Here is a 15,783-nt window from a genome sequence, read left to right as displayed (position 1 = left end):
TTAGCTACAACTAATCAGCTAATACAACTAATAGCACCAGGTTGCACATCTAGGGGAAGCATCTCACGCAGAAGGCTAGGTCTTTTGGGTCTCCAGGGCCTGCACTCTCCAAGTAGTGCCACATTAATCTATAATTAACTGGACATTAAAGAATGATATTTTAAAAAACAGGGTATCCCCATTAAACCTTTCAGTGATTTCTCTGTACTCCTTGCTGTGCTTGACTTCTACACATTTCATCATGGCTGCTGTAGTGTAACCTAAGTTAGTTTTTCATGAGATACTATGGCTTTGTTCAGTTTGTACTCAGCTTTTGCTGGATGGAATTGATTCATACAGTAGAGAACTCCCATATATGCCATGGGAAAGATCATCACTATGATGCTCAGTGCTCTGCAAAAAATGCCATGACCTCAGTGTTTCAATTCAAATACATTGTGTTTAAAAGTGCAAGTTCATAAATGAATTGAATGTAAATCAAGATCACCACTAAGAACCAGCTTAATAAAGGTTTTGAATACATTTGTCACAAAGAAATGTAAAGGTCTAACATTTTTAAACTTGCTTGTGCATGAGATCACTTGGACAGCTGATCAATTTCACAGAGAAGTTTTAGGTTTTATTGAACAAAATCTACTACAAAATACAAACTTTGTAACCCAATTTGAAACAATTATAAATTTATCTTGACTTATAACACATTAGACTAAAGACTAAAAATAACTAAAAAGACTAAAAATAACTGTTAGCTTCGTACAATGAATGGCCCTGTTGTGGGAAATAAATTAGCATGTTATACAAGTAAATAGTAGAACTAATCATGTTTAATTTACCCTTGGCCATGTCTAACCCAATGTGGTATTTTTAAAAAAAAAGTAATGAAAATTCAGTAGAAGTCACTGAAGCTGATGAATAAAAGATACTGTGCACACATGATGATATCTCAGAAACTGATGCAATCTAGGAATGATTACATGCCATTTTACGAGTATAGGGTTTTCCTAAGGATACTGAATGCTTTCCACAGAAAAATCTGTTACACTTTGAAGTCTTCACACAGAGTCCTGATGCTGTTCCCACTTGAGCAAATGATAAAACTCCTGCTGACTCGGTGGAGCTAGACTGGGCTCAAAGCAATGTGTCTAATCAGTGGTATGGGGTGGGAGATCCAGGGCAAAGGAGAGGAAGAATGCAGGGGGGGAAATGCATGACCCCAGATTCACCCAACCTGGTACTTCCCATTCCAGTGATGGATGGCTCCTTGACAGTAACTCACCTTCCCTATCTGTTCCAGTGGTACTACAGATGAAGCTAGACATGGTATCAGCTTCTGTACAGAGGAACAGATTCAGACAGCAGCTCATCCAATCTTCTCTTCCCCTCTGGCACTCAGTTCAGCTACAAGAAAATGTACCCAGTCCTATAGACCCAGCAATGGGTCACCCCCATGAGTAGCATGTAACCTTCTGGGGAGTGGGGTAATGAAGAGGAGTGAGAAATAATTTAAAAATATAAAGAAAAAATACATAGTGAGGAAGAAAAAAGCATGCAGAGAGAAAGTGGATACATAAAAGGAGAGATGCTGGCAACTTGGCCCAAGGCAACATGAGGGAGATATAGGGAAACAGCAGGGGTTATCTACTAAACAAGATGGAGGGTGAAATTTTCCAAAACACCTAGGTGGCCTAGGGCTTGTTTACACTTAACTTAGGCAGTCGTGCATGGCTGATAGTAGCTGAATGATTCTGGCTATGTGTCTTGCATCAGCACAGGCCATCTTGCAATTGCAGGGCAGTCTGTATAGGGGGGAACTTTTGCAACACTCTTATTGGCACTGTTTACTGTTCCTTGAGCAAGAATACACTGCACCTCAGCTAGTGCTTGCTGCTAACAGATACACTTTGGCTGGCTGGGAGAGTGGATGTATCCCCACAGATCATATTTCCTTGTGGATGTGGTGTGTATGCTGGTGTGTTAGTTGGGTGTATTTCTCAGTACATTCTGGAGCTCTGTGAAGGCACACTATCTTGCTGCTTGCCATAGGTGGAAAAAGAAGATCAGCTCCCAAACAAGCATTATCACCTCAGCCTTGTCTGGTTAAGACTCAGCCCCTTGGCTCTTATCTGTACCCCCAAACTCACTCAGAAGTTGAGGTCATTGACCGTTTTGGCTGGGTCTGATGAAAAGGAGCATACTGAAAACACCACAGCCCATGTCCATCTACTAACCATCCTAATACAAAATACAAATTGAACAGGAGCCTTTGACATCAGTGACTGCTGGCAGTGAGACATAGTGATAACAGTTGAACTTGCAGTATTTCATTTAAATTGATTTTCTTTTTTAGTATGGAACACCCTTACAACAATGTTTTCTTTTCTTTAAGCAAAACTAGCTATCTAGTTCTATTTTACTTGTTTATATCTTAACATAGTATCTTTAGTTTGTGACATTTATATTTAATGTTTCATTGTCCTCTTATTTTTCTTATTTGATCAACAATGTTGCTTCATGCAATCTTGGATAAACTGGAACTAAAGTAACTAATCAAGATCTGTTTGGATGGCTCTCTGGACTCAGAGAATTAAGTAATAGGAATTTCCTTTGACACTCATCTCCGAGGACCACTAACACAATTAATCTATGAAAAGAAAATATGAACTATACACTATAGAACTAAGCGCCTGATCCTGGAAAGTGCTTAGTGCAGTGTTTCTCAAACTGGGGTCACCACTTGTGTAGGGAAAGCCCCGGCGGCCGGTTCGCCGCTGCAGGCCAATGGGAGCTGCTGGAAGTGGCGGCCAGTACATCCCTCGGCCCGCGCCGCTTCCAGCAGCTCCCATTGGCCCGGAGCAGCGAACCGCGGCCACTGGGAGCCGCAATCGGCCGGATCTGTGGACGGAGCAGGTAAACAAACCGGCCCGGCCCGCCAGGAGCTTTCCCTACACACGCGGCGACCCCAGTTTGAGAAACACTGGCTTAGTGCATGGGAGAGGAGGGTGCTCATTCCCTTGAAGAGGCACTCTGGCCAAAATTTTCAAACAGTGACTAAAGTTAGGCACCAAAGCCTATTTTTAGGCACCTAAAAATAAGTGGCCTGTGGTTTGGTATTCAAAGGTGCTGAGAATAAGAAGCTTCCATTGGGAGCTGCAGGCACTCAGCACTTTTGAAAATAATGCCACTTACATGCATAAATACGGGCTTAGGTGCCTGTTTTTAGGCACTCAGGTTTGAAAATGTTGGCATCATCACCTTGCAAGGTCAGGCTCTGACTTGCCATGCAATTCAGCTGGCTCTAATATCCTAAACAGTAATTGTACAGTTATCTCAGCAAAATGCAGACCTACAGAATCTCCACAATTATGTATGATGTTGTATATGTGACATAGGTGCCAGTTCTGTAAACCCTTATATGTATGCTTAATTTTACTCAAGCAAATATTACTTACTATCAGGCCCAAGTGCTGGCCTATCATCATTTTAATATTTTATTTGTGAAAATGTGTTAGAAAACCCACAAAGGTTATATAATGTTTCTTGATCTTTTTCAGATGTTCTGTCATCAGTGGTTTCAGGAAAAAAATGCATGCAATGAAGGAATTTCAAATATAGAGAAAATATTTTCAAATATATTACATTAATGTGAGTCTAATTATTATGCATGTCCATATGGTTTTTACTACTGTTGTGCCAAATCCTGCTCACCTAACATTAGTGAGTCTACTCATGCAAGTAGAGAAAATAGGTCTTGTTGTCTTAAACAGGTTCAACTATTTCTGCAAATGTTGTGCAATTTATTTTTAAAAATTGAAATAGTTTGGTGTTTTTTGTCTGTCTGTAGAGTCCTGCCCTTTTCATCCTTATGGGAAGAGACCTCAGCCTTGATTTGTGGTTCTGCATGAGGCAATGCTGTTGATCAAACAAAATGCAGATGCATGTCCATTGACATCTAAGGATGTACTGAAGTGGAATCACAAGAGACAGCACTTTCTTTATCCTCTTTTATCTCTCACCTTCCAGTCACAAGAGGGAAATCACTGCTACCTATCAGAGGTGGAAAAACAAGAAGAGAGAAATTGACAGGTGTAAAGCACTCCTGCAAGTTTCAGCTGGAAAACTTCCTCTTTTAAGATGGTGAACTAATTAGTTTGATGCCATATTAATGCCCTCTCAGCTGGAGGAAGCTCAACTGAAACCATCATGGACTCTGGAAGATTCTGTAAGTGTAGTCTTAGAAATCACAAGTAGTACGTTTCTCTGTGTGGGTGGGAGGCAGGAGGAAAGGTAACTGATGAGGATTATTAGGCAGCAAAGCAGCTTGAAAACACTTTTAATCAATGCCTGGAACTAGTCCCAAGTAGTCATAGGACCAAATTCCAGGTGGACTTTCTACAGGAAAAACCACAGAACTATTAAAGAAAATCTGGGCTATGTAACAAAAATAAAATAATCATAACTGATTATTTATGAAAAGAGTGTTGATATTACCAAGATACTCTGTAATAAAATACTATTGCATTATTCTTCAGTAAGCACTAATAACAGTAAATAATTCGCATGTGCTGTCTTTTTAATTTTTAAAAACATTTGTCATGAGTCCTGATTTAGCTCTTAAAGATGAACCAAGTTATCTAATTTTAGTATTTTTTTTAAATAGTGAATTTAGTGGTTATTAGTGGTGCTCAGCTGACTGCTCTGGAAACTGATTTCTTCAAGTTAGCCATAAAAGGTGCTCCGCACATCACCAGAATATTATGTCTCTTCTCTGATCTGGGTGTACTATTTGTAGTGGGAAAGGATAAACTCCACTACAGCAATTCCTAGCCTCTTGGCTGATGCTCCTGATTTTGGTGATTTGTGTTACTTGCCTACTAGGAACTGGAATGAGACCATCAACTATTTCCCCATAGGCTGCTGGGCAACAATCAGATGGTAATAGCTTTAGGTCATTTCTGACCTGGGCTGAATTTATGCCTGTGACTTAGCAGCTAGCAGCTCCGTGGTAGATTACAGAAACTCTAAGCCATTCAGTCCTCCAGTTCTTACTGGTTAATATCAGTGTTGTTGAGTGTGTAACTTGACTCTGACCAAACAAAATACTGTATATTTGAATACACTCATCAATTGTCCCTACTCTGCAGGCCAAATCCTCAGGATGATTAAGGTGAATCACTCAGGTTGTAAACATCTCCAGAGAGATACCTCCCCTGGGGAAGCTCACATATACTAGTTCAAACTGGGTTTTCCAGAGGCCAACAGACAAAGGCCTGGTCTACACTACGAGTTTAGGTTGACTTTAGCAGCGTTAAATCGAATTAAGCCTGAACACGTCCACACGACGAAGCCCTTTCTTTCGACTTAAAGAGCCCTTTAAACTGGTTTCTTTACTCCACCTCCGACGAGGGGATTAGCGCTAAAATCGGCCTTTGCGGGTCGGATTTGGGGTAGTGTGGACGGAATTCAACGTTATTGGCCTCCGGGAGCTATCCCACAGTGCTTCATTGTGACCGCTCTGGACAGCACTCTCAACTCAGATGCACTGACCAGGTAGACAGGAAAAGCCCTGCGAACTTTTGAATTTCATTTCCTGTTTGCCCAGCGTGGAGAGCACAGGTGACCACTCATAGCTCATCAGCACAGGTAACCATGATGGAGTCCCAGGATCGCAAAAGAGCTCCAGCTTGGACCGAACGGGAGGTACGGGATCTGCTCGCCATATGGGGAGACGAATCAGTGCTAGCTGAACTCCGTAGCAGTAAACGAAATGGCAAAATATTAGAAAAAGTCTCAAAGGCCATGAAGGACAGAGGCCATAACAGGGACGCACAGCAGTGCCGCGTGAAAATTAAGGAGCTAAGGCAAGCCTACCACAAAGCCAGAGAGGCAAACTGAAGGTCTGGGGCAGAGCCGCAAACATGCCGCTTCTACGCGGAGCTGCATGTCATTCTAGGGGGTGCAGCCACCACTACCCCAACCGTGTGCTTTGACTCCATCAATGGAGAAACACGCAACAGGGAAGTGAGTTCGAGGTACGTGGAAGATGATGATGATGATGAAGACAATGAAGATAGCTCACAGCAAGGAAGCGGAGAAACCGGTTTCCCCAACAGCCAGGATATGTTTATCACCCTGGACCTGGAACCAGTAACCCCCAAACTCACCCAAGGCGTGCTCCCAGACCCTGAGGGCACACAAGGGACCTCTGGTGAGTGTACCTTTGTAAATATTACACATGGTTTAAAAGCAAGCGTGTTTAATGATTAATGATTAATTTGCTCTGGCAATCGCGGCCAGTACAGCTACTGGAAAAGTCAGTTAACGTGTATGGGGATGGAGTGGAAATCCTCCAGAGACATCTCCAGAAAGCTCTCCTTCATGTACTCCCAAAGCCTTTGCAAAAGGTTTCTGGGGAGGGCTGCCTTATCCCGTCCGCCATGATAGGACACTTTACCACGCCAGGCCAGTAGCACGTAGTCTGGAATCATTGCATAACAAAGCATGGCAGCGTATGGTCCCGGTGTTTGCTGGCATGCAGACAACATCCATTCCTTATCTCTCTTTGTTATCCTCAGGAGAGTGATATCATTCACGGTCACCTGGTTGAAATGGGGTGATTTTATTAAGGGGACATTCAGAGGTGCCCGTTCCTGCTCGGCTGAACTGTTCCCCGCTGTTAGCCACGTGGTGGGGGGGAGGGGTGAAGTGATCATCCCAGAGAATTGGGTGTGTGTGGGGGGGGGTAGTTGGGTTTGTGCTGCATGTTAACCCGGAAACCCCAGCCCCTCCTTTTACATTGCAAACCCATTTTAAATGGCAAACCCAATGGGTCCTTGGTATGGGAAATGAGGGCGCTGCAGTTTGAAACCATTCCCACATGTTATGAAGGTTAAAAAAGCCAAAAGACTGTGGCTTACCATGGCTGCCTGCAAGCCGAATTCTGTTGCCTGGCACTGCGTGAGTGATCTCTCACACCAAACCGGCAGGCCCTCAATATAAGAGGAAAAATGTGACCTTGTAACGAAAGCACATGTGCTGTGTAATGTGAACAGCAAAATTTAACGTGAAAGAGTGTACCCATTGTTCTCTAAAATGTGTCTTTTTTAACCACCTCTCCCTTCTCCTCCACCAGCTGCAAATGTTTCTCCTTCGCAGAGGCTAGCGAAGATTAGAAGGAGAAAACGGCGGACTCGGGATGATATGTTCACAGAGCTCCAGATGTCCTCCCACGCTGAAAGAGCACAGCAGAATGCGTGGAGGCAGTCAATGTCAGAGTGCAAAAAAGCACAATATGAACGAGAGGAGAGGTGGCGGGATGAATCGCGGGCTGATCAGAGCAAGTGGCGGGCTGAAGATGATGGGTGGCGTCAGCTTGCAGACAGAAGGCAAGAGTCAATGCTCCGGCTGCTGGAGCATCAAACTGATATGCTCCAGCGTATGGTTGAGCTGCAGAAAAGGCAGCAGGAGCAGAGACCGCCGCTACAGCCCCTGTGTAACCAACAGCCCTCCTCCCCAAGTCCCATTGCCTCCTCACCCAGACGCCCAAGAACACAGTGCGGGGGGGCCTCCGGCCACCCAGTCACTCCACCCCAGATGATTGCCCGAGCATCGGAAGGCTGGCCTTCAATAAGTGTTAAAGTTTTAAAGTTTTAAACGGCAGTGTGTCCTTTTCCTTCTCTCCTCCCCCACCCATCCCGGGCTACCTTGGCAATTATCCCCCTAGTTGTGTGATGAATTAATAAAGTATGCATGAATGAGAAGTAACAATGACTTTATTGCCTCTGCAAGCGGTGCTCGAAGGGGGGAGGGGAGGGTGGGGCGGTTGGTTTACAGGGAAGTAGAGTGAACCGGGGGGACGGCGGGGGGGCGGAGGGTTCATCAAGGAGAAACTAACAGAAGTTTCACACCGTAGCCTGGCCAGTCACAAAACTGGTTTTCAAAGCTTCTCTGATGCACCGCGCCCTGCTGTACTCTTCTAACCGCCCTGGTGTCTGGCTGCGCGTAATCAGCGGCCAGGCGATTTGCCTCAACCTCCCACCCCGCCATAAATGTCTCCCCCTTACTCTCACAGATATTGTGGAGCGCACAGAAAGCAGTAATAACAATGGGGATATTGGTTTCGCTGAGGTCTATCTGAGTCAGTAAGCTGTGCCAGCGCGCTTTTAAACGTCCAAATGCACATTCCGCCACCATTCAGCACTTGCTCAGCCTATAGTTGAACAGGTCCTGACTACTGTCCAGGCTGCCTGTGTATGGCTTCATGAGCCATGGCATTAAGGGGTAGGCTGGGTCCCGAAGGATAACGATAGGCATTTCAACATCCCCAATGGTTATTTTCTGGTCCGGGAAGAAAGTCCCTTCCTCCAGCTTTCGAAACAGACCAGAGTGCCTGAAGACGCGAGCATCATGTACCTTTCCCGGCCATCCCACGTTGATGTTGGTGAAACGTCCCTTGTGATCCACCAGGGCTTGCAGCAGCACTGAAAAGTACCCCTTGTGGTTTATGTACTCGGTGGCTTGGTGCTCCGGTGCCAAGATAGGGATATGGGTTCCGTCTATCGCCCCACCACAGTTTGGGAATCCCATTGCAGCAAAGCCATCCACTATGACCTGCACGTTTCCCAGAGTCACTACCCTTGATATCACCAGGTCTTTGATTGCCCTGGCAACTTGGATCACAGCAACCCCCACAGTAGATTTGCCCACTCCAAATTGATTCCCGACTGACCGGTAGCTGTCTGGGGTTGCAAGCTTCCACAGGGCTGTCGCCACTCGCTTCTCAACTGTGAGGGCTGCTCTCATCCTGGTATTCTGGCGCTTCAGGGCAGGGGAAAGCAAGTCACAAAGTTCCATGAAAGTGCCCTTATGCATGTGAAAGTTTCGCAGCCACTGGGAATCGTCCCACACCTGGAACACGATGCGGTCCCACCAGTCTGTGCTTGTTTCCCGGGCCCAGAATCGGCGTTCCACGCCATGAACCTGCCCTAGTAACACCATGATTTCCACATTGCTGGGGCCCGTACTTTGTGAGAGGTCTATGTCCATGTCAATTTCCTCATCACTCTTGTCGTCGCGCTGCAATCGTCTCCTCGGCTGGTCCTGGTTTTGCTTTGGCATGTCCTGGCTCTGCATATACTCCAGGACAATGCGCGTGCTGTTCATAGTGCTCATAATTGCCGCGGTGATCTGAGCGGGCTCCATGATCCCAGTGCTATGGCGTCTGGTCTGAAAAAAGGCGCAAAACTGACGGAGGGAGGGAGGGGCGACTGACGACATGGCATACAGGTACAGGGAATTAAAATCAACAAAGGTGGCTGTGCATCAGGGAGAAACACAAACAACTGTCACACAGAATGGCCCCCCCAAAGATTGAACTCAAAACCCTGGGTTTAGCAGGCCGTTGATTTCACGGAGGGAGGGGGAAGCAAATGAATACAGAACAAATCTGGTCCATCTATTTTTTACATCTTAAGCTGGCAGCAGATGGTGCAGCATGACTGATAGCCATCGGCATCTTCTGAGTGCTTGGCAGAAAATGATGTACTATGACTGCTAGCCATCATCGTCAAGACGGTTCAATAGGCCACGAGACAAAACATGTCTGCCCAGGTGCCTCTGATTGAACTCACTGAGGAATACGACGATGACGGATACCAGTCGTAATACACCATCCACTGCCAAAAGGCAAGGGGCTGCTGCTCTGTAGCAATGCAGCCCCACATCTGCCAGCACCCAGATAGCCGATGACGGCTACCAGTTATACTGCACCGTCTACTGCCAAAAGGCAATTAGCTGCTGCTGTGTAGCAATGCAGTACCATGTCTGCCGGCACCCAGATGACATATGGTGACGGTGAGCTGAGCTGAGTGGGCTCCATGCTTGCCGTGGTATGTTGTCTGCACAAGTAACCCAGGTAAGAAGGCGCGAATCGATTGTCTGCCATTGCTCTGATGGAGGGGGAGGGGCCTGACGACATGTACCCAGAACCCCCCGCGACACTGTTTTGCATCATCAGGCATTGGGATCTCAACCCAGAATTCCAATGGGCGGTGGAGACTGCGGGAACTGTGGGATAGCTACCCACAGTGCAACGCTCCGGAAGTCGACGCTAGCCTCGGTACTGTGGACGCGGTCCGTTGACTTAATGCACTTGGAGCATTTTATGTGGGGACACACACAATCGACTGTATAAAACCGATATCTATAAAACCGGCTTCTATAAATTCGACCTAATTTCGTAGTGTAGACATACCCAAAGAAAAGGCTTCTGGCATAAAAATTCTGCTTTTAAAGTGACTTGGAGTTGGGGCCTTCTTTCTGATACAGCAAATGGATAGGACCTCCTGTTCAAAGAGGGGTGTGTGTGTGTGTGTGCGCGCGCGCAACCCTTGCGGTAGGGTTGAAAATACTTTGACCTACTGTTGTCAGATGCTACCGTCCCGTCACGTCGGGGTCACCAGTGTTGTCAGATGCTACCAGTGTGGTGCTCTGCTTTCTCCTATGTTGATATCACTCGGCTGCGTGCGTGTGTTCCCTCTGTGTGCTGCCCCAGCTCTGCGCAGATAGCTGACCCAGCAGACCCGAAGAGAACCCCCAATAATCACAGAGTCTAGTAAGATGCAAAGTCACGTGGACTAGGTTTATTGCGACCTTGGACACAATTGCAGTTCCCCGTAGATTACTTAGTCTACCGGGCATACTACTAATAGATGCCTCTTGGCAATGGACCCAGGGCCGGCTCCAGGCACCAGGCAACCAAGCTGGTGCTTGGGGCAGCACCTGGAGGGGGGCGGCGTGGCGCTCCGGCCGCCGGGGGGAGCGGAGCCACAGCCGGGCTCGCCGCCCTCCCCCCGGCGCTCTGGCTGCCCTCCCCCCCACGCCCTCCCCCCGGCCGCGGGGGGGAAAGTGGCGAGCCCCGGTAGGGGCTCGCCGCCCTCCCCCCGGGGCTCCGGCCGCCCCCCCCTCCCCGCGGGGGGGGTGGGGGGGGCGGCCAGAGGCTTTTTTGCCTGGGGCGGCAAAAAACCCAGAGCCGGCCCTGAATGGACCCGGCTCAGTGGTGGGACTTTCCACTGCCCCCGTGGCTGGACAAAGACACCACCCCAGGGATACATTCTTATACACAGGTACAAACAAGTTACACATCACTCCTGACGTATTGAGGTGCAACCCCTCTACGTAGCAAGGTGCCACCTCTCACCTTGTACAGATTGGTTCAATCAAAACAACTCTATCCATCATTTTACCCTTTTGCCCCTGTCATTGGGATGGGTCAGCCTGTTCTATGTTATCTGTGGAATGTTCCAGTATAGTGTATGTTCTGATATCTGGTGTCCAGTACCTTTTAGGTATGTCTCTTTTTGCAGCATCAGCCCTTTCCTTGCCAGCTTCTGTGAGCAGGGCCTGCCTCTGGCTCACAGCTTAACTTTGCTTTATGTTAGTAAAGTCTTGACCATTTCTTTAGTTCAGGCCTCAGGCATCATACTGGGTCTTTATTAGGGCCTTCACTTACTACACCTACTAGGGCCCCATAAGACTGATGGTTGACTTCTGGTGTGTTTGCTTATGTCACAGCCACCTATGAAATATACATATACAGAGCCTTACAATGTAAATGTTGGGAGATGTTTAGTTTTGATATCAGGAGAGATTAAAATGAGGAAGGAGAGAAGTCTCATTGTTTCAGCTGTCTTGTATCACAGCTTGCTATGGAGAAAGTAACATCATTGTTATGCACAATAACATTAAAAATAATAATATTTGAGTTGTGACATCAGTTTTATATCACTGCTGAAGGGAATACTAGTAATATAATTAATGATGGAAAAATTGTATAAATTGATGGAAATGATAGAAATTTTGCTATTTTCTTTCTCAAATACATATACAATACCTGAAAATGTCATAGTCATAGAAATGTAGGGCTGGAAGGGGCCTCAAGAAGCCAGCAAGTCCAGTCTCCTGCACTGAGGCAGAACTGAGTAAACCTAGACCATCACCAACAGGTGTTTGTTCAACCTGTTCTTAAAAACCTCCAATTATGGGGTTTCCACAACCTCCCTTGGAAGCCTAATCCAGATCTTAACTACCTGATAGTTAGAAAGTCCTTCCTGTTGTAAGCAGGGTCTGAATGAATTCTCCCCTGACAGCCAGCTGGGAGGGAGCAAGACTTCAGGAGCAAACTGTATTTACATGAACACACCTAATCTACTTAGATATCCAGCAGATAAAGTGGTGTTCCTCAAAATGATCAACTTTGGCACATGTTGGGTTACAAATCATTTCAGTACTGAATGCAGGGGTACTGAAATTCTGTTATCCATGTTGTCTTTATTGTATGAATAAAGGGGAGCAGAACTGTGCTTAACCTGTCCCCAATGAGGAGGTCACCCTCAGCTGAAAGGACCTCGTTAAGTCAGGGGCTCAAATGCCAGACCCCAGTGAAAGTGAGAGGGGTGGGGGTAGATGTTTTAGCCAGGAGATAGGGAACAACCCTTAGGGAGAATCCACAGGTCTGGTTTAACCTGTTCCTCCCCACTGTTGAAAGACAGAGCTAAATAGGCTTAATTATAAGCCTTTTGTTACATTAAGTACTCAGTGATGTACTCAGTACTTGTGAGGTAGTGTTTCTGCCCAGCCTACTGAGAGCTAAAAATCACTAAGGATACGTCTTCACTACCCGCCGGATTGGCGGGTAGCAATCGATCTATCGGGGATCCATGTATCGCATCTCATCTAAATGTGATAAATCAATCCCCGAACGCGCTCCCCATCGACTCCAGAACTCCACCAGGGCGAGAGGCGGAAGCGGAGTCGACGGGGGAGCCGCGGCCATCGATCCTGCGCCGTGAGGACAGGAGGTAAGTCGATCTAAGATACCTCAACTTCAGCTACGCTATTCTCGTAGCTGAAGTTGCGTATCTAAGGGTACGTCTACACTACACGATTAATCCGAATTTAGCTAATTCGAATTTGGTAAACCGGTTGTATTAATTCGATTGTATGCGGCCACACTAAGCAAATTAATTCGGTGGTGTGCGTCCATGTACTGGGGCTAGCGTCGATTTCTGGAGCGTTGCACTGTGGGTAGCTATCCCATAGCTATCCCATAGTTCCCGGAGTCTCCCCTGCCCATTGGAATTCTGGGTTGAGATCCCAGTGCCTGATGGGACCAAAACATTGTCGCAGGTGGTTCTGGGTACAGCCTCACCCCTCCCTCCCTCCCCCCCTCCCTGCATGAAAGCAACGGACGGCAGACAACCATTTCGCGCCTTTTTTCCTGGCTGAACGCAGCAGACTCCATACCACGGCAAGCATGGAGCCCGCTCAGCTCAAGACAGCAGTCATGAACATTGTAAATACCTCGCGCCTTATCGTACAGTTTATGCTGAACAAGAACCTTGAAAACCAGGCAGAGAGGAGCAGGCTACAGCAGCGCGGCGACAAGAGTGATGAGGACATGGACATGGAATTCTATCGAACCGCGGGACCCGGTGCTTTGGAGATCATGCTGTTAATGGGGCAGGTTATAGGCATGGAACGCCGATTCTGGGCCTGGGAAACAAGCACAGACTGGTGGGACCGCATAGTGTTGCAGGTGTGGGACGATTCCCAGTGGCTGCAGAACTTTCGCATGCGTAAGGGCACTTTCATGGAACTTTGTGACTTGCTTTCCCCTGCCCTGAAGCGCCAGAATACCAGGATGAGAGCAGCCCTCACAGTTGAGAAGCGAGTGGCAATAGCCCTGTGGAAGCTTGCAACGCCAGACAGCTACCGGTCAGTGGGGAATCAATTTGGAGTGGGCAAATCTACTGTGGGGGCTGCTGTGATACAAGTAGCCAAAGCAATCACTGAGGTGCTGCTACACAAGCTAGTGACTCTGGGGGATGTGCAGGTCATAGTGGATGGCTTTGCTGCAATGGGATTCCCTAACTGTGGTGGGGCGATAGATGGAACCCACATCCCTATCTTGGCACCGGAGCACCAGGGTACCCAGTACGTAAACCGCAAGGGGTACTTTTCAATGGTGCTGCAAGCACTGGTGGATCACAAGGGACGTTTTACCGACATCAACGTGGGGTGGCCGGGAAGGGTTCATGATGCACGCGTCTTCAGGAACACTAATCTGTTTAAACGGCTGCAGCAAGGGACTTACTTCCCGGACCAGAAAATAACCGTTGGGGATGTTGAAATGCCTATCGTTATCCTTGGGGACCCAGCCTACCCCTTAATGCCATGGCTCATGAAGCCATACACAGGCAGCCTGGACAGGAGTCAGGAGCTGTTTAACTACAGGCTGAGCAAGTGCAGAATGGTGGTAGAATGTGCATTTGGCCGTTTAAAAGCGCGCTGGAGATCGCTACTAACTCGCTCTGACCTCAGCCAAAGAAATCTCCCCATTGTTATTTCTGCTTGCTGTGTGCTCCACAATCTCTGTGAAAGTAAGGGGGAGACCTTTATGTCTGGGTGGGAGGCTGAGGCAAATCGCCTGGCTGCTGATTACGCGCAGCCAGACACCAGGGCGATTAGAAGAACACACCAGGAAGCAGTGTGCATCAGAGAAGCTCTGAAAACCAGTTTCATGACTGGCCAGGCTACAGTGTGAAATTTCTGTTTGTTTCTCCCTTCATGAAAACCAGCCCCCTTCATTCTCATTCATTCTCTGTAAGCAACCCACCCTCCCCCCAGCTTTCTTTCAAAGGTAATAAAGTCACTATCGTTTAAAAATCATGTATTCTTTATTAAGTGATTATAAACATAGGGAGAGAACCAAGAAGGTAATGTGGGTGAGGTTTGGGAGGAGGATAAGAGGGAAGTCTAAGGCCACTGATCAAATTCAATATATTGACAGCCTTTTGGTTGGGCTCTCCCCTGGGGTGGAGTGACAGGGTGCACGCAGCATCCCCCCCCGCGTTCTTACACGTCTGGGTGAGGAGGATATGGAACATGGTGAGGGGGGAGGTAGGTTATACAGCGGCTGCAGCGGCAGTCTGCCATCCTGCTGCCGTTCCTGAAGCTCCACCAGACGCCGGAGCATGTCCGTTTGCTCACGCAGCAGCCCCAGCGTTGCAGCCTGCCACCTCTCATCTCGAGCATCCCTCAAGACCTCACGGTCACTGGCATCTTTCCTAAATTTAGATACAGTGTCCTTCCACTCATTCAAATGAGCTCTTTGATTGTGGGTGGATTTCATTATTTCTTTGAACATGTCGTCTCGCGTCATCTTTCTACGACGCCTTATCTGAGATAGCCTTCTGGACGCAGGAGGGAGGCTTGAAACATTTGCAGCTGCTAGAGGGAGGGTTGAAAAAAAGTAGAGAAGTTTTTAAAATGATACATTTTACAGAACAATGCTTGTACTCTTTCATGGTGAACACTATTCACATTACATAGCACATGTGATTTCAGTACAAGGTCGCATTTTCCATCTTAATATTGAGTGCCTGTGGCTTTGGTGTTAGAGATCACAGACGCAGGTCCGGGCAACAGAATTCAGCTTGCAGGCAGCCATGGTAAGCCATTGTCTTTCGGCTTCTGCGCCCTCCTTTCCAACATACCAATCAAAGCCTGTTGACTGCTGAGGTTTTCCTGTTAACCTTCAGCAGCAGAAACCAAACTAACCCCCCCCGCCCCCCCTCCCGCCATGAATTCCCTGGAATGCTCAATGTACCCCTCCCCGACCGCGTGGCTGGTAACAGGGAAAATCCCTGCTGAAACCAAACTAACCCCCCCCGCCCCCCCTCCCGCCATGAATTCCCTGGAATGCTCAATGTACCCCTCCCCGACCGC

Source organism: Terrapene carolina, unplaced genomic scaffold (assembly GCF_002925995.2).
Source record: "Terrapene carolina triunguis isolate 2854851 unplaced genomic scaffold, T_m_triunguis-2.0 Scaffold58, whole genome shotgun sequence".
NCBI classification, from domain to species: domain Eukaryota; kingdom Metazoa; phylum Chordata; order Testudines; family Emydidae; genus Terrapene; species Terrapene triunguis.
This window is presented reverse-complemented; position numbering follows the sequence as displayed.